The sequence below is a fragment of the Heliangelus exortis genome, chromosome 25, assembly GCF_036169615.1.
Source record: "Heliangelus exortis chromosome 25, bHelExo1.hap1, whole genome shotgun sequence".
Lineage (NCBI taxonomy): Eukaryota > Metazoa > Chordata > Aves > Apodiformes > Trochilidae > Heliangelus > Heliangelus exortis.
The window spans coordinates 223,982-250,274 of record NC_092446.1 but is presented as its reverse complement, the minus strand read 5'-3'; the positions used below and the strand labels follow the sequence as shown (position 1 = coordinate 250,274).

The 26,293-nt window shown below is 41.0% G+C and overlaps 1 long non-coding RNA gene across 2 annotated transcripts in view; it reads left to right on the top strand.

Annotated features, from left to right (window-relative positions):
* Positions 1–26,293, top strand: part of LOC139807542 (uncharacterized) — a 290,208-nt gene that overhangs the window by 69,169 nt on the left and 194,746 nt on the right. The gene's annotated exons all lie outside the window — the stretch shown is intronic.

The window sequence follows — 26,293 nt, the reverse complement described above, 5'->3', positions numbered from 1 at the left end:
TTGTTTGTGGAGAAGGATTAAGTACCTTACAAGGAGAAACACTGTGTTTTAAGCACTGGGAAACACAGAAGAGAAATGCTAAAGTGAAATATACAACCAGTTTTTTAAAAAGGACAAATTAGATTAAAAACTCTGCTCTAAGGAATATTTGCTAACTATGTAGAGAATTGTGAAGCAGCCCCTTAGAATGCCAGAGGTCTCATTCTGGCATAGGGTAACTTTTGTGATTACACAGACAAGGGAAAAAATGTAAAAACCCCACCATATAAAAGCAGACCATTGCATCTTAGAATCTGTGTGGAAATAAACATTATTTGATTCCATCCAGAAGAGGGCAGTCGTCTGTAGAGACTTCTTAAAATCCTTTGGGAAAAGAAAGTGTGGAAGGTACTACATAAAGGCATAGAGCAAGAAGGCAAAGTAGCTTTGAGATAATAACGTTGCTGATTTGGCACAGGGATATCAAGGATATCTTCATATTTAAATAAAACTAGTAGACAAACTTTTCTTTACTGCAGAGCTAAATGTAACAGTGGCATGAGTTCTCGACTTGTCTCTTGGAAGTGGTGTGCATTTGAAATTGCCTGAAATATCGTTAGCGAAATCGCAGCATAAAAGGCTTGATGCAGGTGCTCAGATTGCCTTTCCCAGTTTGTCAGGATTATGCATATTGCTTTGTTTTTTTAAGAGAAAAATGCTTTCCACACATGATAGCAGTCTGAAGCCAAAGTGTGATGTTTTAATTTACACAGCCAGCCAGCAGAGTTTCTGAATGTTTTGCCTGTAAAAATTGACCTCGGGATTTGGCCTTAGCTTCATATTTCATTGCAGAAATGCCAGGCTACTCTTGTGCTGAGTATTTGTCTCACTTCATTAGAATATCGTCAGATTAAGACTTAATGCTGTAAAATTTGAAAGAGCATTATAGTCCATTGTGACTGTGTCAAAGAGCATCAAAACATATTTATTAAAAAGATAAACTTTTTTTTTTTCTCTACTTGAAAGATAGTGCACCCTTGTTTTTAGCATCTTTACAATTGTTTTCTTTGCAAGAGTTGCCTGTTTTTTCCTTAAAACTATAGTCACAAAAGGTTGTTTGGGCAAAATAACCAATACTATACAATGTTCATACTTAAATGTGTATCACAGCATTTATTTCTCTTGTACGTTATTCTCGTACCACTTGAGTTTACACCAGCAGGCTTATACAAGCAAGCAAGAAAGGCGCAGCAATACCTGGGGAAAAGCAGTAGCTTTTCTTCTGTTTCTGCGTAACCCAAACAAACACCATTTCTGGCTTTTGGGTAGGTGTGGCCCTGCAGGCAAGCTAGCAGTGCACAGAAGAATGCCTGATCCCACGTGGACTACTGCAGTCTGAGCTGAGTGGCTGATAGCATTGCACAGGCTGAGTCATGTATTCTTTTCTTTTAGCAATGATCCGAAATACAGTTATAAAGAGAAAAGTCTCGGTACATGCATGATTCCTTAACTTTTATCCGCCATGAGCTGAAGAATTTCTTGCTCTGGCAGGACGCTGCATACAAGGTGAAGGACTTGGGACTGTTAGACTGAGAAAGGAAAAGATGTGCTTTGTAATCAGAGAAGCAGCTGCATAAAGGCAAGTTCTGTGTGGACAAAGCTAATGAATCCTGGTGCTCTAAATCTACTGGATTTGCATCCAGTAATTTTTCTGCCTCTACTATAGTTATTTCAAGTCTGCCATGATCTCTCATACGGGCTTCCTTTAACAATATCTCCAGTTTCCCCTAGGAGTAAATCAGTCCAGTGTGTGCTTGAGTACTGCCATGTACTGCGCTAGTATCTTTCAGGGAAAAAAAGGCAATCTGACCAAAAGAAAGAGAACCACTGTTGAGAGTGATGACTACAGGTAACATTTTTTTTGTCTTCTCCTGACTAGGGCTGTCTGTTCTCGCTGCTGGGCTCATCCTCTCAGCCTTTTCATACTCAGCACATGAAAGCTGGAGGAAGCACAGTGTTTTAAGCATCTCAAATGAGGCATTCGGAGTGTAAGACAGCATCTCTTTTACCTAAAGGGATATTTATAATTTCCAGGTTTTAAAATTTCCATAATATAGAATGTAGTAGCTATCTTGTGTTAATTTGTCTGAGAGCTCTCTTCCTAAGACTAAATTGAATGTAAAGAGATCCTAAAACCTTTCTCTTAATACTCAACTGGAGGAAGCTTGCCCATATTTGGCTAAGTAGACATTAATCAGGAGTTTGGAAGGAATCATCACAATGCAAAATTTCATCTTGTTTATAGTTACAAACAATCAAAAACTTGATACAGGAATTAAGTGGTCTATTTTGTCTTTGTTGCTTTGTGTAGCATCACTTTATAATATTGTGTGTGGCAGAAGTTACTAGAAAAAAGCAGAGGCTCCCTTATGGGTCATGAATAAATAGGTCAGACAAACAAGTTCATTACTGATTTACTGTAGGACTCAGTCTCCTGTAAATATTTTCTTAACTGTTTCTGCTACATGTTGAGTCAATAACACATGCAGAATGTAGCTTGCCAGTTCTGGAAAATTGATCCGTACATGTACATTTCCAATACACTGCAATTCAAAGCAAGTGATGACTAGAAATGTTAATCCATGGTAAATTACGTAAGCGATTTTCACTAATTCTTTCTCTTTTGCTTAGTTATATGGTGCACAGTAGAAAAAAAGCATTTTACTGTAAATAAAAACATCTCAAAAGCCTGAGGTTATTAAAAGCAAAATATCTTTTGATTTTTCAAGTGCTGTAAGATAATATAATTCTAATGGCAGTGATACATTACTCTTCATACTCGGCGGAGATTTTACCTGGTAATTGTTTGGAAAGATACAGTAACGAAAAGTATTTCTGGAACACATAATGGCTTCACTTCTGTTGGAATACCTTTTTTATTACTGCTCAGCTATTAGTTGACAGAGTCAGATGAGAATTTATCTGCTCTTTAAAGTATTAAGGGAACTATTAGTTTTGAAAATCAACACTCAGATGTTTATTCCACATGCTTCTGTGAGAACATGGGAAGTTTTAAGTTACTTTGCTCAGTAGTTGCAAAGGTTTTCCCCATTATGTGCCTTTTTGTACTGAACCAGACCAGGGCTGAAGTCTGAATTCTTCTTGGAAGCCATGAAGAGTTTGTCAGTAAGAGTTTGCTAGCTGTAGACTTTTGTATGAGTTCTCTTTCTGTGGGCAAAAGTTGCTTTGATGTAGTTTTATAGGGAGCTCACATATGTGCCTTTCATATTCATAACCAGAAAGAAGACATTTCAAGAGCTAGTAAAAGGCATGCTTCCCCTGTTTTGAGGTTGGGTTTTTTTTTTAACTGGTTATGTGCTACTAATGTTGTGATAGCATTGGTTACTCTAAGGTCCACAGAGTCTGTCAGTGGTATTTTTTTGGGGGGGTGTTAGCACTTTCAGTGGCGCAGTTACCATGAAATGAGACCAGGTGTGGTCCCCTGTTTGCAGAATAGCAAGGTTTTAATTTGCAGGTTCCCTGAGAAATTAGCATTGCTTCTCGGCCAGTTGCAAAGAATCTGGGACCAGAGAGGAGTAAGGGCTCTGGCACAGAATGGTTCCCCTCTGTTCAGATGTATGAAATGAGCCTCTTGTCTTCTCTTCTTACTCTCTACTGCCCTTCTGCCGTGGTCTAATATAAACTATGTCTCCTTGTCAAAGTCTGGATTCATCATGTGTGCATAAAGTGCTCTTTGATAATGAGACTAGTTTGCCAGTACAGCTATGCTTTGCTCCTGACCTTTGGGAGCTGGCAACTGCTTAAGAGAGTTTATATCCACAGAGGATGAGTATTATAATCTGATCCTTTTTGCCATGTTAGTTGACAATTGACATGTAATCATATCAGAATTTTTCCTTTCAGGCTTGCAGTGCTGACTCTTCCCATATATAGTAGCAGGTCTTCCTAAAGGCACAGGCTCATTGAGTATGATATCTGTCTGACCTACAGGAAATGCTCACAAGGCAGCATGTTGTACTTGTCTTTAAGGGAGGCTTCAGTGGCCCTGAATAGCAAGCAGCTTGGAATATCACAGGTATGATGAGCACTGTGCCAAAGATTTAAGGGTGCATAGGCTTAAAATAAAAGTTGGACTGAGATGTCTTTGACTGTTGAGGGTGTGACGTTTTTAAATAGCTTGACGAATGTGCTTTAATGAAGGGATCCTGCCTTGATGCCAGAAGACTCAGAGGATGAGCTTGCTCTTTTCCATCTCTGTTTCCGGTGTCTTTTTGTCTTTGGTGATAAATCTTAAAGAGGGTTTGGGAGAAGGCTAAAAAGAAGTGCACATGATTGCATTTGAAACAATGCTCTAAAAATATTTCATATCATACTTGTCTTCCAGGACCTGAGCTCTGTATTGTGTAACAACAATAGAGCTGGTGAAAGTGTAAAAAAGCTGTGACTCCCTGCCAATGTTACAACTTGTCTTTACTACTAAAAAAGGCAGTACACTATGAGAGTATATCAGAAAGTGAATTGCTCTGCACTTGCCTTGCTTCTTGCACTTGTTTTCTACACATCTTCTGGATGCTGTTGGTGAGAAAACTCCAGGCCAGAACTACCTTTGGATTGAGCCAGTGTGGGAGTGCTTATGTTGAGTTGCTCTGCAATAAGAGGCATAGTTCTGTGTGGGAGAAGCATTCTAAGCTGAAAATTGAATGAGGGCACAGCTTTTCAGTTTTGCTTTGAGGAAAACTAGTCATGGAGTCAGCCCTGTGTAGGACTGTAACCCTGTCGCATTGTTTTTTCTGTCAGGAATACTGACATTGTCTCATCTTCACCGTGATTTTCATCTTTGTATTGCTGGATAGATGTTCTCAGAGACTGCAAAATTAAAATCCCTCAGCTTTTATTAGCATTTAAGCTCTGAACTGACTCACTTTCATGTGTTTTGGACTTTCTTGTCTGGTATGCTGATGTGGGACCACAAGAAGTAGCAGGGAAATGAGGCAGACTGGGGAATAAAAAGCTTTAAGGAGACATAGTGAAACAGCTTTACTAGACATGTGGGATGCTGCCGAGAAGAGGTGAAGTAGTGGTGAGAAGCCAGGTGGGATGGGGAGAGAAGTGCTCAGGAAAAGCTGGAGGGTGCTAATAAACATAAGTCTGTGTTGGCACAGGGAGACATTAAAAATTTGGGGATGCTGAGTTATGGTTTTGTATGCTGCACAGATCTATATAATGAAGAGTATTTTCAGCAGGTTAGAAGGAAGAGGGAGAATCTTGGGGGGGGGAAAAGCACTTGTTTTTTGCTAAATCAGGATAGCAGATCAAGCCTTGAAAGTGGGAGCAGCCATGCTTTTCAGGGACACTTTCACACAGACATCCTCCAAGATGTACCATGAAGGGGCCCTGTGGCATTGTCAGCAGTTTTGGAATACCCAAAGTAAAAGTAACATCTCTGAAAGTCAACCATATAAATAAAAGTGCAGTTTTAAGACATGCACATGTAGCAATAGTTGAAAATGTGCTCTGCATGCACAGGAGGAATCCAAACCAATTTGGGTTTGAAGAAAGCAGGGTTTACTCCAGGACACAATGTGCAGTGTTTGCAGATCATTGGACAGTTCAGTCTTGTACAGATCATGCCTTTTTATGGGGACATTCCAGCTCCAAATAAAGCAAAATCTTCTGAAACACATTGTCTTAGTTAAACTTAATATATTTTGATACTGCTAGCAGCAGCTTTATATAATGCAGTCATGTAGTGCTCAGCAAACAAAAACTTTCTGTGCTCTGTGAGATTTTCTGTCTTTATTGTGCTATAAAGACATTTCTTGGGAAAGCATGGGAAAGCAGGGCATTTAAAGATCTTCCCAGTCCTGGAGTTGGAGGTGAACTGTTCATCTCTATCTTTAAATGTCTCCCTTTCTTTTAGAATTATATTTAATATTTTACTGCCTTTAATTGTCTAGTGTTTAAATAATTAACATTTACATAGTGCATTGATGAAAGACTGCAAACCAAGTTCTAGCGCAACTGGCAAAGAGAGCATTTATGTAAGAGGTGACTGATGGCAACTGGTCCCACTCTGCTAAGTTTCTTCTGTGACTTCTGTGTCAAAAGTAAGTTCTTCAAAACCACCAGCTCCCTTAAGTTTTTAACCTGCTTGCTGGGAACAAGAAAATTTCTCTTTCCCAGCATTCTCCTTTTTACACTGCCCTTATTGCAAGGAAGAGCTGAGTGAAAAAGAGAAAAACCCAAACCAGAACAAAAAAAACCCCAACAACACAATCTTCATTCCAGAGTCAAATTTGCAATGAGAACCTTGGAGTCTATTTTTGTCCAGTTCCATTTGGACAAAATTCAAGAATTTGATTTTTCCCATTGCTTTACTTTGTACTTTAGTTGACTCAGAAAGCAGACTGAAACCAATACTGAACCACAAAATTCAATTAAAACACAGGGAGTAAGCAGGGAGAAAAAAAATCAATGGGTGGATTATTCTGTCAGCTGCAGTTCCCATGATCTTCTTATCTTACCCTGAACTACTAGAAGAACTGCTGGGAGGTGGTGTCATTGTAAAATCAGATCAAACTGTGGTGTCCCCGTAGCTCATAGCAGAAAATTGGATCAGTAGCAAAAACTTTCTTACTTTTTTTCTTCTGAGCAGCTGGACTGCCAAACCCATCCAGAGTATGGAAGCTAATCTGTTTTTTAATCCTCTGCTGTCCCACTAGGAAGGTAACTGCCTGAAACAAGCATAAATAAGTACAGATGCCGGGCTTCCTGGGTATGTAATTTACTGCTGTTACATATGCATCTATCAACTAACTAAGAAATTTGGAGCAGTCGTATTTGTAAATGATAAAACTACCTGTGTGTCTAGTGAAAAGAAGAAACATCCTAGAATCACAATATTTAGTTTTTAATTCTTAATTCTACCATATACTGCCACTTTTCTACTTAACAGCATAATAGCAACACCTCTTATGTTTCACATCAAGATTCCTAAAGACAAGTGGAAGTTAACAGAAAGAAGAGAATATGTTCTTGAACTAAAACAAACTGTTTAAAAAAGTGCCTATTGGTACGGGGACTTCTATTTAAGTAGGTTGATAGTCTTCATTTTTACAAGGCAATAAGCAAAATGTGCTCTTTTTTTTCCCCTTCTTGTATTCACTAATTATATTAAGTTGGTTTACTGATGTAAAACAATTGTGTATGGATACGCCTAAATCATAGAATGGCCAGAACACTGGAAGAAAAAAATGATTGCTGGTTACTCCCTTCAAAAAAACATGCTAGTATGTACCTGGACTGTGCTGCTTAGAATCAGACTTCATGTCTCTAGTGATAAACAATCAAACATTTCACTCTAGTAGACGCAATTTAAGAAATCCGGGTACCTGGAATAATTGCTATATCATGCTGATGATACTATAGTTCTGATCCTTCATTCCCTACTTGAAACTTGATCTTGAAAGTTCATTGTTTTACCAGGGTCCACATGGTATCTAGCAGCCTTTAGCTGTTGAAGTGGGAGCTGTCAGGTACTTGGGATTTGAGATGGCCTGCAAGATTATGTAGTAATGTACTCCATTCATAACTTCTGTGCATTCAGAAAGCATACCAATGACGCTAGTATCAGGGTCTGCCTACAGAAATAGGTGGATAGATATAATCAACATTGCTCTAGCTAGTTTGAATTACTTCCTGACTGTTCATCCTAACAGCACATTGTCTCTTTTAAGCACCTACAAGCTACCATAAACATGTCTTCCCTTGTGCACTTCTTTCAATATATTTGTTTTTGTAACAGAGGGGGGGGAAATGGAAAATCCTCTGTGCAGTAGCCACAGAAGCTGATCTACCACTGAGCAGGCACATGGCCAACTGGATGCATGGGCATATATGCAGACAGCCGAAAGGACAGATGTATCAGATAAGATTTATGAATTCTGTTTTCCCAGCCAATAAAGTCCAGATTGCTGTCTGCCCTGTTATAACCTTGCTGTATTTAAATGGATGTGAAATAGATAATCCAGCCTTTGGCGGGAGGAACACTGATAAAACACAAACATTATTTCTGTAGCCACATGAGCTTTTTTTCCAATTCAGCAGAAAGTATTGGCTTGAAGATCGTTAAAGAGGTCACAGTATTTTTGTGCTGGTTGTGTGTGAATAAAAATTTTCTCAGTCCATGTGACTGAGACAGAGTATACTGTCCCTCCATGTGAAGGGACAGAATATACTTATTTAGTAGATTGCAGCAGAAAGGAACTTTACATCTTACTGTAATGCAGCAGTGGCATATATGTCTTGAGCACTCATATGCAAATGTATCTACTCTTCAAATACTGTAGATCAGCCCTTGCTATTGTGATCTGTGAGGAATAATGACAAAATGCCAATTACAGTTTCATGAGCAAAGGATATTTGAAGTGTAAATGAAAGAACAGCTAGAAAGATGGAATCCGTTCCACCTGAGAATATGGCAGCACCACAGACTAAAAATTGTTCTGAGTTGTATATGAAAATCTAGAAGGAATTGCGAGAGCACTGAACTCAAATGCCCGTGACATAAAGGATGTTCCTGAGTACTACAGCAAGCTGGGGTTTCCTCCAGATGGGAGCCTGAAGGTTTCTCGTGTGTCACTCTGGGACTGTGACAGCAAAACACAGGACTGAGTGTGATGGGTGATGTTGTTGCAAGCATGCTATTGAAACATTAAGGGAAAACTAGGTGGCATAAGCTTAACCACAGTATATAATGTAGGCCAGGAAATGCCAGTTTCATGGAAAAATGGCACATTCACACATCTCTTGAAGGGCCAGTTGTAAGAGATTGTTCTATAGAATGGGACAATAGTTTGAGAATTTGCATCCTATCATTTCTAGTGATAACAGCATGCTGTTTTCCCATACCTATACATTTAAATGCATATGTCTCATTGTGATGTAATGGTGCTGTAATGGTTACCTCCAGTATAGCTGTCTGAAACAAAGGTTGTTTGTTTTTTTTTTCTCATTTTATATAAAACAAAGCAGTATTTCATTCTGTAAGTTTTTTTCTCTCAGCAAACAAGCTTAGATTCTTTCAGAACTGTTGTTTGAATCTTTATGTACTTATACTATGGGAAAAAATGCAAATTAAAATGTGAACATTAAATGCGAGACACTTCAAAAAAACACTGAAATTGAATAGTAAAAATAGATTTCTGATGGGAATGTATTAAATAACATTGCAAATAAAGGCTCATGGGCAGTGTCAATTGCCAGCTGGAAAAACATACAGTATTGGGATGGGAAACTTACTAGGGAGAAGCAAGCTCTTGGAAAGGATACATTAGCAAAAATGCTATTTTTATTTAAAGGTCTATACAGTCAAAGTTCGTCTTACAGTTTTTCTAAAGATTAGGATTTCAGTGACATTGAAATTTGTGGAGAGAATGCATTCCTGGAATCATGTTATCCTCACTAGAATGGAATGAGAAAAAACTAAAGTATTTCATTAAAATTTATTCTTGTTGTGGACTTCATAAGCATTTACTTTTCCTCAGATTTTAGTTTTGCATTGTAAAACTATCCAAGGGGGTGTTAATTAGTGCCTATAGAAAAGTGGTAGGTTACAGTGATTGTTAAAGCCAGTAGGCCACACTGGAAGCTAGTATAGAACAGGAAACAGGAACAGGAAAGGCAGATAATTCAGTTTTAAAGCTTTACAAAGCTGACACTAGAGTGAATGTTCGCTATGGCACCATCACAGTCAAAATGCATCACATTGCAAAACTGGACTGTGCCTGTTTCTGTTGTAGCTTCTGCAGTGGGAAGACTGGATTTGGCTGACACTGTAAGTGCTTCCATAGACAACTTGTGTCACGCCTCCTTTTATCATGCTGGAGCTTGCGTTAGTTATGCAACATCCTTTAGAGGGCTGGTCTTTTTCCTCTTCAGTCCTTCCATACTGTAAGATGACTTACCTGTTTGGATGTAAGTGGTCACGTACCACATTTTCAGGCTATGTCTTGGAATTACTTTGCAACATGCTGACATAAAATGGTACATATAAAAAAAATCTCGTATGAAATTGATGTAATGGAAATGCCCACGATTTATCCCCACCCTGCTCTGCTAGGGGCATACAGTGGTCTGTTGCAATTTTTGGTTTGTGCATACAAATAACAACAAAGTTTTTATCTTCTTACATCTAAGTGGAACAGTTTACAGAATGGTAAAAAGTCTCTAAATGTAGCAAGGATTGCTTGACACATACAGAACTGAGTACTTGTCCAAAGACCTCCCTTTGCAAAGTGGATTGTGAAAGCTGAGGATATTAAATTTGTAGTCGGAACCACACAAAATATTGCAGTTTTCAGAGTAGGGGGTCTGATTTTACCTTAGTGAAATAGGTAGCATGACTGTCATTAGGCTTCATGGCAGACAAGCGAGCTTCCAGTTCACCATGAGGCAAACTCCATTAAGCTGCAGTAACCTTTACTTACAAATGCTTCACACTCCCGCTGGCAACAGTGGTTTGAACTACAGTAATGAGAAAGGAAATGCTAGAAACAGTGAATCTATTTAGGCCCACTAGTTTTAATATTTTGTTCTCTGAATATCTCAGTCAGGATAGCTTTGCATTGAATTACATGCAGACTAATATTGTTTCATCCAGTAAAGGCTGGATGAAAATGTGGCAGTATTTTTTTCCACTAGTAATTTGCTGTAAGCCTGTATGCCTTTCCAGCACCCCAAATCTAGTCCAGCACACTGCTGTTTCTCTACCTGAACACTTTTTGTGCTGCGAGTGCGTATTAACCATTCAATATAGGCTTGGCAGTTGGTGCTTCTCTTGCTGATGCACCATCAGTGGCTCACTAGGTGGTGCAAAATCTCTCTAAACCTAACATATTCCCTGAGCAGAACCTGTGACGGGAGCGAGAAGCAGTCGCAAAAATTGGATAGACAGATGGTTTCAAAGGTTTCAGTTATAAAAGGCTAATTATAACCCAACAACCATTCAGCTGAATTTAAAAAAGCAAGTGTACCACAGTTGGTTATTTTTACTATCTGATTTTTAGTTTGTTGCTGAATTCTCCTACATTTATCAATTTTACCTTTATGTGTGGTGACTTGCATAAAAAATGAGACTGTGCAAACCAGGAATTCTTTCCAGCAAACAGTATGGTTATAATTAGCCTCTCTCTGTTTGAAACCCTTGGTTAGTGTCATACATTTTTTTTAAAACTCACTTTTGTATTTCTGGTTTTCCTGTCTATTTGGACTGGTGAGTGGCTAGGTGGAATAAAGAGAGTGTCCCTGGAGGAGATTTCTGAACTTCTACAGAGCAGATTGCAGGCTGATTCTGGTTGAAGAGGGCTGGGAAAGGTCACGTACCCCTGATTCTTGGCACTTTTTTCAGCAACTTTACTGGTAAAGCCCCATAGACGTTCTCCTAGATTCCCTGCTTAAGACAAGAGACAGATCATTTCACCCTCTAGGTTTATAAGACTGTTTAGGGTTATGGCATCCTTCGGACCCATGAGGCAGGCAGGATCTATGGAAACAGGTGGGAAAAGTACAAACAGAAAGTGAGTGAATGCTGTTGTTGTTGTAAAGCAATGTCAGTTTCAGCTTCTCTCACTAAGCCACTGAGACAAGACACCTGTTGGCTGCAGGCATACCCTTGAATGATCTGCACATGGGAAGGCAGAATCCTGGAAATTTTGTTTCTCTTACTCCAAGCCATTCTGGTTTTTTCTGTCTTATTTATCTTCAAGAAGTATTCATCTAAACCCAATGCAGAATGCCATGTGGTAGAGACTTCTGTCTCTCTTTTGTCATCTATTTAGTTTTTCTGTTAACTCTGTCGTATCATACATCCTGTTGCTGCTTGGCATTTGTATGTATTTGGACTTCATGTGACCAGAAGTTGTTTGATTTGACAGATTCTGTATTTGCAACATCAAAATATGTTGCTATGGAAAAAGTTAAGAGTTCTAATTAAAAATGCAGAGGTCACAAGTTTCCCAGAACTACTGGGGTGTAGATCCTAGGAGAAAAGAATTACAGCATAAAAAAATCCAGAGAAGCATCAATCTGCAACTTTCCAGATCTGAAAGGAGAAAGCGAGCATTTGTAAAACAACCATGTCACTGAAGGTTTGATCAAGCTCCCTTGCATTGACTCAGATGCTATGTGTCTCCTTTTACACTGGCACAAGTTGCTTCTGGAATTTATGCAGAGCACTGATTTTTAGAATTTCATCTGAATAAGATTAAGAAAGAGGAGAGGTAGAAATTAGATGGATATTAGTAGAAAGAGAATATGGATCTTCCTCCTCATCCTTTAAAATCAAATGTCAACATTTAGATAATCTCCATGTAACACTTATTCACTGTTTTGTCAGCTACATGTGTTCATCACTTGCAGGTCACCCGTGTTCAGTTGCCTCATTGATTTTCCTTCAGTACCTCTTTAGTTGTTGAACTGTTTACGATTTCCCCTGTTAAAGATTTTTATTTGCAAGCAATTTTTGTATCTTTCCACTCCTTTTGCTTCAGTTTAGCCAAACGAAAAAGAATGTATTTATTTATTTTTAAATGACAAATACTGTGTAATTGTCATCTAACTTTCTGCTCCCTGCCCTCCAGTAGTGTAGAGCAAAGCAGTTTGTCTCTTTTAAGTCAGTTCTGCAGTTCAAAAGCAAGTTATGTGTCGCTACTACAGCAGAGTGCCAAGTTATCTCCAGTTTCCTCTCAGGGTAGCTGCTAAGTATATTTTGGTCTTATGGTGGTGGGAAGCTTGCAGTCTCATGGGTCATGCTCACCCAATTACTCTTTTAGATTTAAAAAAAAAGCAACCCAAACCACCCTTAAATGCCATTTCACAGATAACTGAGCTTGCCAGAGTACAAAATGTCTGTGAGCATAGTGCTTTGTTCTCCAGTGAGGAGATACCTTTTAATAGCTCATTATGCACATGTGCAGCTTCTTGTAATCAGCTAGGAGTCAGCCTGAGAGTCACAGAGAACCATTCTCCTGACTGAAGTACAATCAGAAAGGTTTCTTGTAGGTAAGCAGACAGTTGCTTTTACCTATGTTTTGATAAACCGTATGTGAACCTTTGCATAAGGTTTCAGTTATCTGGTAAAGGTTTTACAAAAGGTAGCGCTTGAGACTCGTGGTAAACTTCCCATTTCTACTTAGTGCGTTTATTCATATGGGATTTCTTTTTCTCAGTACCTAGGAGAATTCTATCCTCTTTGTAGCACCAGTGTTACATATAGCTCACTGTCATGACTGTGGCCTGAGGCCACATCCCTTAAACTGAGAAGTGAGGCAGTCAAGTGGAATACCAGCCTATGAAACTGACCTTTTTTTCATAACTACTGAAACTTGCATTGGGATTATGTATTTCAGAGCCTATATGCATAATTTCTTCTAATAGAAAATTCCATAATAACTGCTCCCAGCTCCATTTCTTAGGTTTTAAACTACCATATCTAATTAAGATGAGGTCTGGATGTCTTCATGAGAGCCTAAAAATGCTGATATGTTTTGATGAGTGTAGAAAATGTCATTCTTCTTTATTTAATGAGTCTTGGTCTTTTTTGTTTGTTTATTTGTTTGGTTTTTGGTTTTGTTTTTTAAGTCTATGTATTGAGCTAATCACCATGAGAAATTCTAGGCTCCTGCCGTAAAACTGTTTTACTACCTATTTCCTTCTACCATTCTTTGATTTTTAATGAAGCAAGAATTTTTCAGATAGGTATGGAATATATTCAGGATCCACAGTTAATGTCTTTCTATTGAACTGAAACAATGTAAAATCTTAATTTCTGTGCTTTAACTCTAAGCCATCCTATATGAGAAACTATGATTTCACATGGCAGTTCAGATTTTGGACATTTTACCCATTTCTACATTAATAATACTCTTTATGCTTTTCAGTAAGTGTACAAGTTAAGGTCACAAGTTAAAAATCCTTTCCATATAAATTATTATTAGAGATGGAAAATTATTATTTTCTCATTTTTGTATCCAGATAGTACAGATATCTCTCCTGTTGTGAAGCAGAAAACCGCGGTCTGTCTCTCCTCTAAATTTATTTTTTAAAAAATGAGCAAGATGCTGTTCTTTGAAGGGTACACCAAAGGGAAACTGTAGAGATCTTCCCTGAAGATTTCTAAAAGTTAAGAATGCAGGTTAAAACGTGAATAGAGCTTGGAGTACCTAGGTGAGCTCTGTAAACTGATTTTGTACTGACAACTCTGATTCAGTGTTGCTAAGCGGAGGCAGAAATATTCTTCACGTTAGTTGCCAAATAAGCAGAAGACTTTCTGAGTTTCCTTTCACCATTCTGAAAAGTGAGGAAGAGGGGGAATTCTGTCTAGTCTGTCAGGGTCTGTTTACCTTACCAGTCTTGTTTAAACGTCTCTTGTGTTTTTCAGAAAGGGTGTAAAATCAACCTCAGACGAGCACTTTCATAATTAAAACCCATTTTATTCAAGTACAAGGCAACAACCCAATGTAAGGTACTAAGCAAGGCACTCTATATTCTACAACACACTAGGATATAATACACTTATTGCTAACAACATAGGAAAATTCTCACAGAAAAGCCTGTTCAAAGATATTCCTTGTGTGCACAGATTATTTTAATTAATGAAGACAATTATGTGAAAATGGTTTTTATGTGATTATAGGATGGAAAAAATCTGTGAAGTCATTAAAAGAACCATTTTCAGAACAAACCATATAAGGCTCATAGAAATCTACCACAGTGAGCTAGTCTAGGCAGTATACTAACACTTAAAGAAAAAGACCCCTTAGAACAAAGAAGTAGCAGTCCTTCGTTTGTGCTTCCCTGACCAGGCTTTCAGAAGTGATCCTATCATAGTTTCTTTCCCAGGTATTGTTAGTCCCCTGTTCTGTGCCTGTATGTTCTAAGGCCTGTTATGGCTGCTAGCAGATTTTTGCTGAGGAATAATACCATGCTGGTATTTCCACTTAACCTGCATATATGAGTGAGATAATATTTAAGCCATGTGCTTTTAAGTCCTTGCCAAACTACTGAGGAGCTCTAGTTGCATCCTATTGCTGCACCTATAAGGGGCAAGCATACCTGGAGATGACTGTATTTGTTCTTCAAAAATGAAGAGGAAAAATCATTTGAGGCAAGTTCAGGATAGAAGGAAGCTGTGGATGACAGATTTGCATCTAGAGAGCCCTCAGAGAGGCAGGCATTAGTTCCAGGTTTTCATTTTTCAGCCTTGAAAGGATATTGATGGCAAAGGTCAGCTTTTTTGTTATCATAGCTTCTTGGAAACTTTTTGACCTTTATAACAACTAGAATACTTGGGTATAAACTGCAACCAGTAAATTTCATGTCCCTTTGGAGAGGAAGAACTCAGCAACTTGAGTTGCTGCAACTCCCACTAGCTTTGTGGGAGTCAGCTGGCTTTCCTGCTGGAATGTTTGTTTGGAAGGTTAAATTGTAGAAAATAGCTGTAAGTGCTCTGTCCCTACTTAGAGAAGGTGGTGGGTGAATTATGACAAAAATTTATAAGAAGATATAAGATGTCTGGGTTTGGGAAAAACTGGTTTAACACTACCTCTAGGAGTAGGAAGTAGGGATCATGGCAAGAGCAGGCTTAGAGGCACTGTGGTCCAGCAACAGGTCTGTTTAGTGAAAGAGGAGGTATTTGCAACATGCATGGGGTCTATCTGTATTGAAGTAGTATACAACAGGCGTGCATCAGTTGCAGATTGTGTCTCTGGCTCTGTAAATTTGCCACTAGTTGCACACAAATTACAGCAACCCAGTGGGTGCACTTCTGTCAGTCTCTGCAGTGCATTTCCATTGCTTTGTCCCTTGGTGGTCACTGTTGGTGGTACAGTATAGACCATTAAATGGAATTGACAAACAAAGCATGAGTTTATTTTGATTTTTCTCCTGTGACAGATTGTGCCACAGGCTAGTTTCAGTGTGGGGGCTACACCTAAATCTGGAGCTTCCTTGATCATTATATGAGTATGGATCCTAGAAGAATACTGCAAGTGTCTTAGTTAAACATGTTGCTCTTGAGTAAGTCTTTGCCAGCCTTTAAAAATTAAGGCATGCTTATGCAGAACTGTAGCCAAACTCCAGCTTTTGTTTGTAAGCTGCAAGTCAATTTACTAATGTCAGACTATAGATTAGATATGACTTGCCAAAAATAACTATCAAAGCAGGTCACCATTGTGCATATAAGATAAGCTTTTCCAGAGGCTATGCTAATACTGTTGTGGTATTCTGCGTTGGTTGTGTGAATTAATAGACTGTAAGTTTATTGCAGTTTGGGACATCTTAAGGGTCTTTTTATTATGCTCTTAAGTACTATTCTGTATGAGCTGACTGGTTGCTTGTGGCCATTAGTTTAGAAACACACACTTTTAACAAACTGAGCACTTGCTGGCCTAGGTTCAGACCCGTTGATTAGAAAAAGCAATTTAGTTGTTTATTTGCTTTCTGCTGAAGCTGATCTGGTATACCACATTTAAGCAGACCTCCTGAAAAATATCCAAGCTTGTTTAAACTTAGTCAGTAGTTTGGGATTAACCAGCATGCTGAGCTTCATATTCTGAGCTCTGTGTACAAGTTAAATGAATTTCTTTGATCAACTTTTGACAAAACTTGCAATGAAAAGAGCTGTATTTTCATTACAGTGCTCAAGATTTTTTCTGCCAGTCACACTGCTTCTTTGTCATAAGCCCCTAAAAGAAATGCTGAATAAATACATGCTTATAGGTGCAGTTAGAAAAGGAAACAGTAGTTTATCAGTACATACTCCCCAGAAGCACACACCGAACTACTGATGTCCCATTGCTTTCTGTAACCCTACTATAGATGACTAAAAACTGTAGGAAGCAGTTCTTCAGTTTTTAGCATTTCATAAATAAAACTGGAGCCAGTTCTCATGCAGCAGATGTATTGAATACCTGTGGAAGCCAAGCCTACACAGTGACATTAGTCCTATTGTAAATTTTAGGTTTTAGGTATTTGTAGTTCCTCGTGAGTCCTTGTCTTGAACATTCTGTGCAATAATAATGGGAGGCCCATCTTAAAAATAATAGAACAAGGAAATCTGTACAGGAATGATAACAAGGATGATCAGAACTGGAAGACAGAGTTAATTCAGTGAACACAGCGAAGCTAGAAGTGAGGAGTGATTATTTCTGTAATTCTTACAGTACAGAGAAATACATTCTCTCATCTAAATTGACAGGGAGGTGATTAAAACAAGCAAATGGAAGTATAATAGGTATTCCATTGCCAGAGTGTACCATGAAAGGTTAAAGTATAAATTGGTGCAAAGAAAAATAAGGCTACAGAAGAGTGGGACGGTGAAAGTTCTTGTGCAGAATCAGCTCAGCTCACAATAGAGGAGAAGCTCAGCTGTTTGGTTACTGCATTATTCTCTATAGAAGTGTTTCCATTCATGCCAGAGGTGAAATCAGTGCAGTGTTTTTTTTCCAGATAACATGAATCAGTATGAGATATGAGCCATCTCTTCTCCATGTTCATTGTCCACTGCCCAAGAGTTATCCATTTAACTGCCAAATTTAAATACCTGGCCAAAAAGCCTACTAACTACTGAGATTCCCACAAACTCTCTAGCACATGGTTTGGCAAATTGACCAATTGTCCCCGACCTGATGCTGAAATAACAACTCATGGAAGAGATGCAGTGTGATCAGTGATCACTTAATTTTTTTTTTTTTTTATAAATAGGAAGGACCTTCATTTCCAATTTGGCCGTAGAATTTGCTGTTTCACTGGCCTTCATTGTTTTGACTTATTTGCAGTGAATGTGAAGATAGAGTATTCCAAAACCTGTGAGTTGGAAGCTTAACAGTTTTTCCAGTTCAGTTTCTATAATTCTCTGCTTGTTAATACCTTAAGCTACAGGAGCATCAAGAAAGGAACAATCCTACTGATGGGAGTTACACAGAGCAGAAAGCAGTTTCCTTCTGTACAAATAAATTTTATTCCAAAGAAAACCTCTTAGCAATAATTATATGTATTGGAACAGCAATGCAGTGTGCAAAAAATAAGCTGAGAAGGACAAATCCCTGCTCCCACATACTGAGACAATTCAGTACGTCCCTCATGTATTTCAGTCTTTCTCATTCATCCTCTGGAACTGCAGTCTTTGGGATGCTTGTCAGAAGAGAATTAGTACAAAGTTGGCAGGGTCTCACCCTGCTAATTGTTTCTAAAACATTCTACTACAGCATATTGGTGTGAAAACGCAGAATTCTTATTATTTCCTCAAAGGGCTGCACGTCAAAGCAACATCTGTCACAAATGTAAATCTTCAATTTTCTGTTGTACTTACGTGGTGGTCTCTAAAGCATGTGGTAAATTAAAAAATCATATTAAGCAGTACTTTATCATCACAAAAAACCCACCTTGGAGACAAGAGAACTTTCCAAATTTGTCAGCATGAGATTATTGTGATGTATCCCACCCCTCCAGTTTTAAGTCGGTTTTCCTGTTAGTACATATGACTTTCTTGACAAGAAATTGTGCATAGTTTGAACCAAATAAATTAATACAGGTCACAAATGACAGCTGGAAATGAACTTCTAAGGTTAGTTCCCTACAGACTTTTAAGCACTGTGTGTGGTGGAATTAAGGGAAAAGGGATAATTTGCCCCTTGATTTTCATTTAGAGATTCCTTTTCTGAATTGCTTTACACAAGCTCCAAGTAACTTAAGTGACCTTAGTTTGGACCCCTCTTTGTGCAGCAGCCTACATCCTTTACACCTGAATTTTCCTATGATCCTAAGCAGAAACACTAAAGATTCCAATGACCTTTTACTCACCAGCCACATTCAGCAAGCCAGTTATTAAAAATGAAACTTGGCTTTAGTCACTGCCTGTGCCCCAGACCATACTTTCTGCTTGCAGTGAGCCATAATCTTGACATGTGATGGTTGGCCCACTTTTCTCCAGTCATTGCAGGCTGTTTATTTCTTTGTCATGCTCAAGCATGACATTTGGTAATTTTAAGTACAAACTGGATGATGAAACACAGGTTTCCACAATTTCTTTTCTTTTTTTTTTTACAGTTAGTCAAAGATTCTCAACTGTATTTTATAAAAGCCCCTGAACATGTAAGAGATATCCCACCGAGGACAACACGGGAGGACATATTAATACACTTTTTACACAAAGAAACATCTTTCTCAGCACATTGGACAATAATGGATCAAGAAACCTTAAAACAAAAAAACAAAACAAAACAACAACAACAAAAAAAAGGCATTCGAAGCTTAAGCAAAGACCTCCAGATCCTGAAGACACTGCCTAAGACATATTCTTCTTACTCCGATCACTTTGCCTCAGGCTCACTTAATTCTAAGTGAATGTAGGACGTGTATTTGTTTTTGCCATGCTAGAACCACCTTTTAAAATTATTTCTAGATGTTCTAACAAGTCAGTCAGAACTGGAACAGTTGACCTGTCAATAAACAGCTCTCATTTTCAATTGAGAGCTGTGATTTCCTATGGAGTTGGTCTGAAGGAACAGTGGTGAATTTGAGGCAGCTGGTTTTGAGCAGACAGAATTTGTTGACTTAAAAGTATACTATACTTCTATAGCTCTGAGGGCTGGTTCTGTACCACACTCTTGAGTAACACTAGAGTTTTTCATGGAAAATATCCTCAGCATAGAACAGTGAAATGAAGCTGTCATTTAATGACCTTTAGGAACTAAAAAATTTCTGTGCCCGACAGTGCCTTGCTGAACTCAAGGGTGTTTTTGTATGATAGACACTTGAATGCAGTCAGTGATATCTGGATGAGTCACAAGTGTGTATTTACTCTTAAACTACTGAAAAAATAGCTACTTGAGATTGGCAGAGCAAAGACATCTGTGAATAGACTGTGTGCAGGCAATTTACTACGGATAATATTTCAGAGAAGTGCTCTTGCACTGCTATTCAGTGAGATTTGCATGCCTGCAAAATGTCAGATTATCTTCCTGATTCCTTTCTTCCTTCTGTCATGAATAAGACACTCTCCAAAATTGCCTCAATGAAGGCTTTGTTTCTGTCTTCAAAATCCAGTACAAACTTTCTGGTGATCAGAATTAAAAATGCTGTCGTTAACAGACCTTATTTTTCCTCAGACTGCAAGTTCAGGGATATTGCTTACTGGCGGATGGAGTTGAGCATTTACTAAAAGTATTGTGATAAATCCACAAGCTTTTTACTCTGTAGGGACTGGTGTGTTCACCAATAGTAATGCTTTTTAAAAGGTGATTTTGATACTTTGTCTAAGACTTGAGGACTGTTCACTTTTTGTAAACTTGGGTCTGTCATATTGCGTACTTTCTTCTTTTTCTCCACATAGGGCGATCAGGGAGCCTTGTCCAAGGCCACAAAGCACAACTGGCAATGCTTAGTAATTTTGCTGTATTTAAATGACACAAAAAGACAGGAGGAGGACTGACTTAACATTGTGGCGCTTGGTATTACAAGCTTTCACGTTCATACCCAGTTTGAGATTACGCATTCAGAGATCAAGGGGACCTAATGGGGAAGTATGTAGCTGTTTAACTCTCCGTCCTTGGTAATTCAGAGAAACTCGGCAGAGAAATACATAGTTACTCAAGTTACAAGTTACTCCGTTGCCATACGGAGACCTCCTGTACACATATCTCAAAGCATTTTCTAATACTAAGATAAACAGTATGTGTGATTATTCCCAGAGTCTATAGTGATATGCCAAAATTTTAATTTTCTGTGATTGTGGTGGCATAGGTAATAGAGACAGATAGTATATAAGAGGGCTTGTTGTTTTGTTTTTTTTTTAAGTCTTAGCTTCACTATGGATTCATTGGGGGGAAAGCTTTTTGATGCTAAATAATGGAAACTGAAATACTGCCTGAAACTCACTCACAAAGTAACTTACAAAGCACTTACAAAGCATGTTCACTTTAGGAAAAACTGAGGGCTACCTAAACAAGGGTTGTATGTATATCTGATGCTTATAAAATAAGGGAGCAATTTTTAATAGAATAGTTGTATTTTCCATGTGCATGCAAAAGAGAAGGGAGAGTCAGTGTGGCTGGGAACACTGGAGGCAGCGGGTACATCTGCAACTTAGCAGGGGGCCATAGGCATCTACCAAAGGTCTAGGAAATACTGTCTAAATTGTATCACAGTAGAACAAAAACCTTTTTGAAGAGAGGTCTAAGAGAAATGAGATTCTATATGGCATTGTTTTTTTGTTATCTAATGAAACTATTGCTTGACTTTGCTACAGCCATGGTTTTCTAATTGTTGGAAGTAATTTGCCCAGATTAACGCTCTCTGTTCGGTTCAGTTTATTTGACTTAATTTTGTAACACTGCATGCTTTATCAGTAGTCAGAATAACCCCTGGAAAACCCCAGGAGGCAAAAATGCTTGTCGAGTTTAGCTGTTGAGGCTGGACAACTCTGCTTCTTGAAAAATGAAGTAATTGTTTTGAGGGGAAGAACCATCAGAAAATCATGGGGTCAGAATTCTTTGTGTTTCATCAGATGTGTTATTCAGTCATAACTTCTCTTTTATTATGTGTATCACAATGCCTTTTTTTGTGTGTGTGTCTCTGGTATTACAGGAGTACTGTGAGACTTTGCTGATACTACAAAGTATTACACAGTTATCCATTAAAAAAACCTTCATGTAATTTTTTTTTTATCAGGTTGACTTTTGGATATTACATATTGTAAAGGTTCACATAAGGGCATGGGTATCTTCTGTTTCAACTTCATGCTTAAAGATTCAGTTTTCTTAAAATCATAAAAGCTGTTGATTTTGTTGGGTTTTGTTCCCTAAAGAGAATGGCTTTCCAGTATGCTCAAGTATCCTTAAGTGTTCTCTGTGTAGCCGTTGACAGTTGTTCTCATTAGCTTTCTCTACATACCATGTAGAGAGGTTTGCAATACTACAGCTAAGGGATTCTATGTTGTTAGGAATGTTCTTTAATATCTTTTCTGTCTTGGATGTGGTAACATATACTTCCAGTTCTGCCCTGTAACCCATTTACACCAGCAATAGCTATCAGTCAGTCATCTATCTCAACTTCGACTCATCCACCTGCTGATTCTGAATGCTGAAAGTAACCTTTGATTTGAGTTAATGTTATATTCTTAGACATAGTTCAGCATTGTTTTTACCCTTATTTTTCTCATGAAGCTCAACCAGGGGAAGTTCTAAGTCCTGTACCTGGGGAGGAACAACACCCTGCACCAGTGCATCTTTATGGTGCTCAGTGTTCACCACCCTGTCCTGGTGTTCAGTGACTGTAACCATAGCCTCTTGGTGTTCCTCAGTGTTCCTCCATGTCCTGCTGTTTCCCGTGCTGCTCCCGGGAGCAACCACGGGGGGCGGCACCTGGCCCGGGTCTGCTGCCCTGGTGCAGTCGCTGTTTGCCGTGCTATTTTAGAAGAAGCCAGTTAAGGCCACATGGTGTGTGTTTGACCATGTGCTGCTGTGCTCCACAACTTAGAGTAGCAAAGTTTTGTGCTGTTTTTTCGAAGTTTAGACTTATCGTGGTTGTTTGTTTTTCTTTTGTTGTTTGTTTTTGGCAAATAATACACACCCTGGAGGGGGTGGGTTTTTTACAACTGGGGGTGTGTCCAGGGGAGGGAGGGTCAGGGTGCTGTGAAGCAGAGGCAGACTGGTGACCGGTGATTGCGGAGTGCTATGGAGAAGGGGCAACCTATGGTGCTCTAGGAGGGCGGCTATGGGGGACCCAAAAATGACAGGGGGGTCGAGATGGGTCGCTTGGGGGTTGCAGTGGGGCAGGAGGTGACCCTTCAGTAGTGGGGGTAGGTGGACTGTGGGGCACTACAGGAAGCTGGGGGATACTTGGGGGTCTCTGGGGAGCAAGATGAGGGGCAAGATATGGGGCTGGGAGGCACCTGTAGGGCTCTATGGGATGAGTTATGGGTCTGGGGGGGAAGTTAAGGGTCTCTATGGGGTTAGATGTGGGGTTAGGGGGTGCTTAGGGGTCTCTATGGGGTGAGATGCTTGGGGAGCATGTGGGAGGGCTCTGAAGGGAGAGATGTGGGACCAGGGGGCACTTGTTGGGCTGGGTCAGGGTAATCTGTGGGTCACTGGAGCATAGAGGGCTCCCTGACCATCTCTCCCGCCCCCCGGTGCCAAATGGGGGAAAAGGGATGAAAAAGGGCAAGAAAAGGAGTCATGCTGAAGCAGCCCCTGTGCCCCCCAGCACCTTTGGGAAGGAGAATATGGTGGGAAAGCCACAAATTGATCCCAAAAGGGAGAGGGGAGGAAAAGGAGAGGGACCAGAATTGGCTGGCAGCAGATAATTAATCCATATTTAAATCCCTTACTACGTGTAAGGGGCTAGATTGGCACTATGGGGTACTGGTTTAAACTGGGGGCACTGGGAGAGACCCTCAAGTGGGAGTGGAGTATAAAGTTACTTGGGAGGCACTGCGGGGCAGGGACAGACCCCTAGCTGGTGGTTGTGGGGTGCTTTGGGGAAGGGGTAGTCTGTGGGGCACTAGGAGGGGGGCAGTGGGGCAGGGGGGCACCCTAAAATGATGGTGGGCTTAGGCGGGGCACTTGGGAGTTGCTATGGGGCAGGAGGTGATCCTTAAGTAGTGTGGGGGGTGACTGTGGGGCAATGTGGAGCTGGGGGCGTACTTGGGTGTCTCCATGGGGTGAAATGTGGGGCTGGTGGGGGCACTTGTGGGGCTGTGTTGGGATCATTTGTGGATCACCGTGGATCCCTGACTGTTTTTTATGTCTCCCAGAGCTAGAGTCGGGATATGGGGGGGCTGCAGCTCCACAGCCTTCGAGGGGGCCTGGCTTGCCTGACCAGTGGCTACTTCAGGCTCCAGTGAGCGTGACCCACAACTGCCTGCCTGCCCCATAGATTTCATCATGTACACCTGCTGACCCCTTCCTATGACATCATCACTTCATTCCTGGTGAAATCACTGCCAGCGCCAGGCTACCTCCTGCTGATTTTGTGCTACACAACATATTTGGAAGGAGAAATCTAAGTAGAAATACCTTAAAAAAATTTAAAAATAAACTTATTTGTGTGTCGCAATTAAAAGAGTTGAAGATGCAATGACGGAAAAGCTTATGTTGTAGAGTAAGAAATGTATAAGAGAAAGAAAGAATATAACAAAACCAACCAAAACCAGATGTGTTTCCAATATCTGTGTGGGTATGAAAATGAGAAAAAGGACAGAGAAGTTAACTGGAGATTGGAGATGTTTAAGATGAGTGAAACACAACATTTTTGTGTTTCAACAGTATCAAAGTAATTTATTTCCCCCTCCCCAGCCTCCACGTGATGCCCCCTCCCAGCTGCATTGTGTCCCCACGCCCCCTCTAGTCTTGTCCCCGTCCCCCATGCGTGTCTCTGCGCCCCTGCCTGTGTTGTGTCTTGGTCCCAGACTCCTTGTACTTGTCCTGTGCCCACCCGAGTGGCTCTGCCCCCCTGATCTGGGCCACACTCCTGTGCACGGCTCTGCCTGCCCTGTGTGTGGCCACGCCTCTGAGCTTGACCGCACCCCTCATCTGTGCGGTGCCTCCGAGCCTGGCCATCTCTCCGCCCGCCTCATGTTTGTCCCATCCCTCCCTGAGGGTCGCTCTGCCCTCCCGCCCGTGTCTCCACCCCCTCTCCTTTGCCCCGCCCTATCCGTGGCTGCCCCCCTACATGCTCGGCCCCGCCCTCCCGTTTGGGGCCGCACGCCCCTCTATTTCTCCTCCGTTCAGGGTTGGCTCCGCCCCAACCGTGCTTGGCCCCTCCTTGGGGGGGAGGGGGTTCAGCACGTGCTACTGGGAGGGGGATGTGGCAGGGGGACAGTAAATGGGGGGAGGGTGGGAGATCGGCGCATGCCACGGGAGGGGGGGAGAGGGGGGCAGAAGCCTACGCAGAGCTGTCCCGCTCCTGCTTGCTTGCAGGGGGTGGGCGGCTTCACCCCAACCCGTCCTGGCCCCACCCTCTCGTTCTGAGTTGTACCCCACTCGTGCGCAGTTCTGCTTCCTCTGGGCCCTACACCCCGTCTTTAACCTTGCCCTTGGTGGCTGTACCCCCTCCCGTGTGTGGTCCCACCCCTCCGAGCACCCCTGGGCTCTGCACCAGGGTGGTGAAGCACCGTGCCCACAAGCGGGATGAGGAGATGCGGCGTTGTTCAGCCAGGTTCGTGCCAAGGGCAACTCAGTGCAGCATTTACCATTTGGGTTTTTAGGTGCTGTGCAGGCCCTGTTGGAACTGGATGGGCATTTGAGGTGAGCTGGAATGGTAGCCAGGAGGGTCAGGGGGCAGGTGACTTCTCGCAAACACAACAGGAATTTTGTGTCTTTCTTATATCCTATGTGCCTCAAGAAATCATGGTTACATCATCCGATTCTGGAATGATCAGATGAGACATCCACGATGGAGGATTTGAGGAGCTGGGTGTTGAAGAGTTTGGCAGTGGCTGGTGTGATGCTCATTGGCAGCACTGACTGTGGCATAGCCCCTTTCCCTGCCCTTTTCTTGCCATTGTGGCCCTGTCCTTCTCCTCCTCCCCTATGAGTGTGGCCTTGCCCTTATTTCCCCCCCCGTCCCCCCACATCTTCCTCCCACCTCCCCATTTACCCCTGCAACTTTCTCCTTTATTCTGCTTTTCTCTTTTCTCTCTTTCTGTGGCTCAGTTCAGGCTCTGAGCCTTGTCCCCAACTCACTGCTGGGATTTCTGAGGACTGTAATTAACCTTTCCCTGCCTTCAGAGTGTCCTGGAGGGTGTTGGCAGTCCCTGGGGACAGAGCTCCTAGCTGTGGCCGGAGCAGGGGATGATGTTCTCTGAAGGGCTCCAGTTAGGGCTGGGGTAGCCCAGGTGTGGCCATTCAGGTTGATGAGGGGGCTTTCCCAAGGGACTGTGGGGAGGGCAGTGGGGCGGGGCTCAGGGTGTATAAGCCTTCACCTCTACTCCGGGGATCGGTCTGCTCTGGGGCTGTGTTGTGTTTGGAGCTCTATTGGGTGAGAGAAGCAGGGCTGGGGGCTTTTGGATGGTGCAGTAGTTGTTTGCTCTGTCTTGATATTTTTTGGTTCCCCATGCGGTAATGCCTGCAGTGTTCAACTCTGGAATGAGAGGGTAAGTGGAACACCTGGGGGCTCTTTGGAGGAGTTCAGCGTTCTGAAAGAGGTTAGTGTTTACTGATATGGGACTTGCTGGTGGTGCTGTTGGTTGGAATATTTTCATGGCACATGATGAAGAGGAACCCTGTGCCTACTTGAA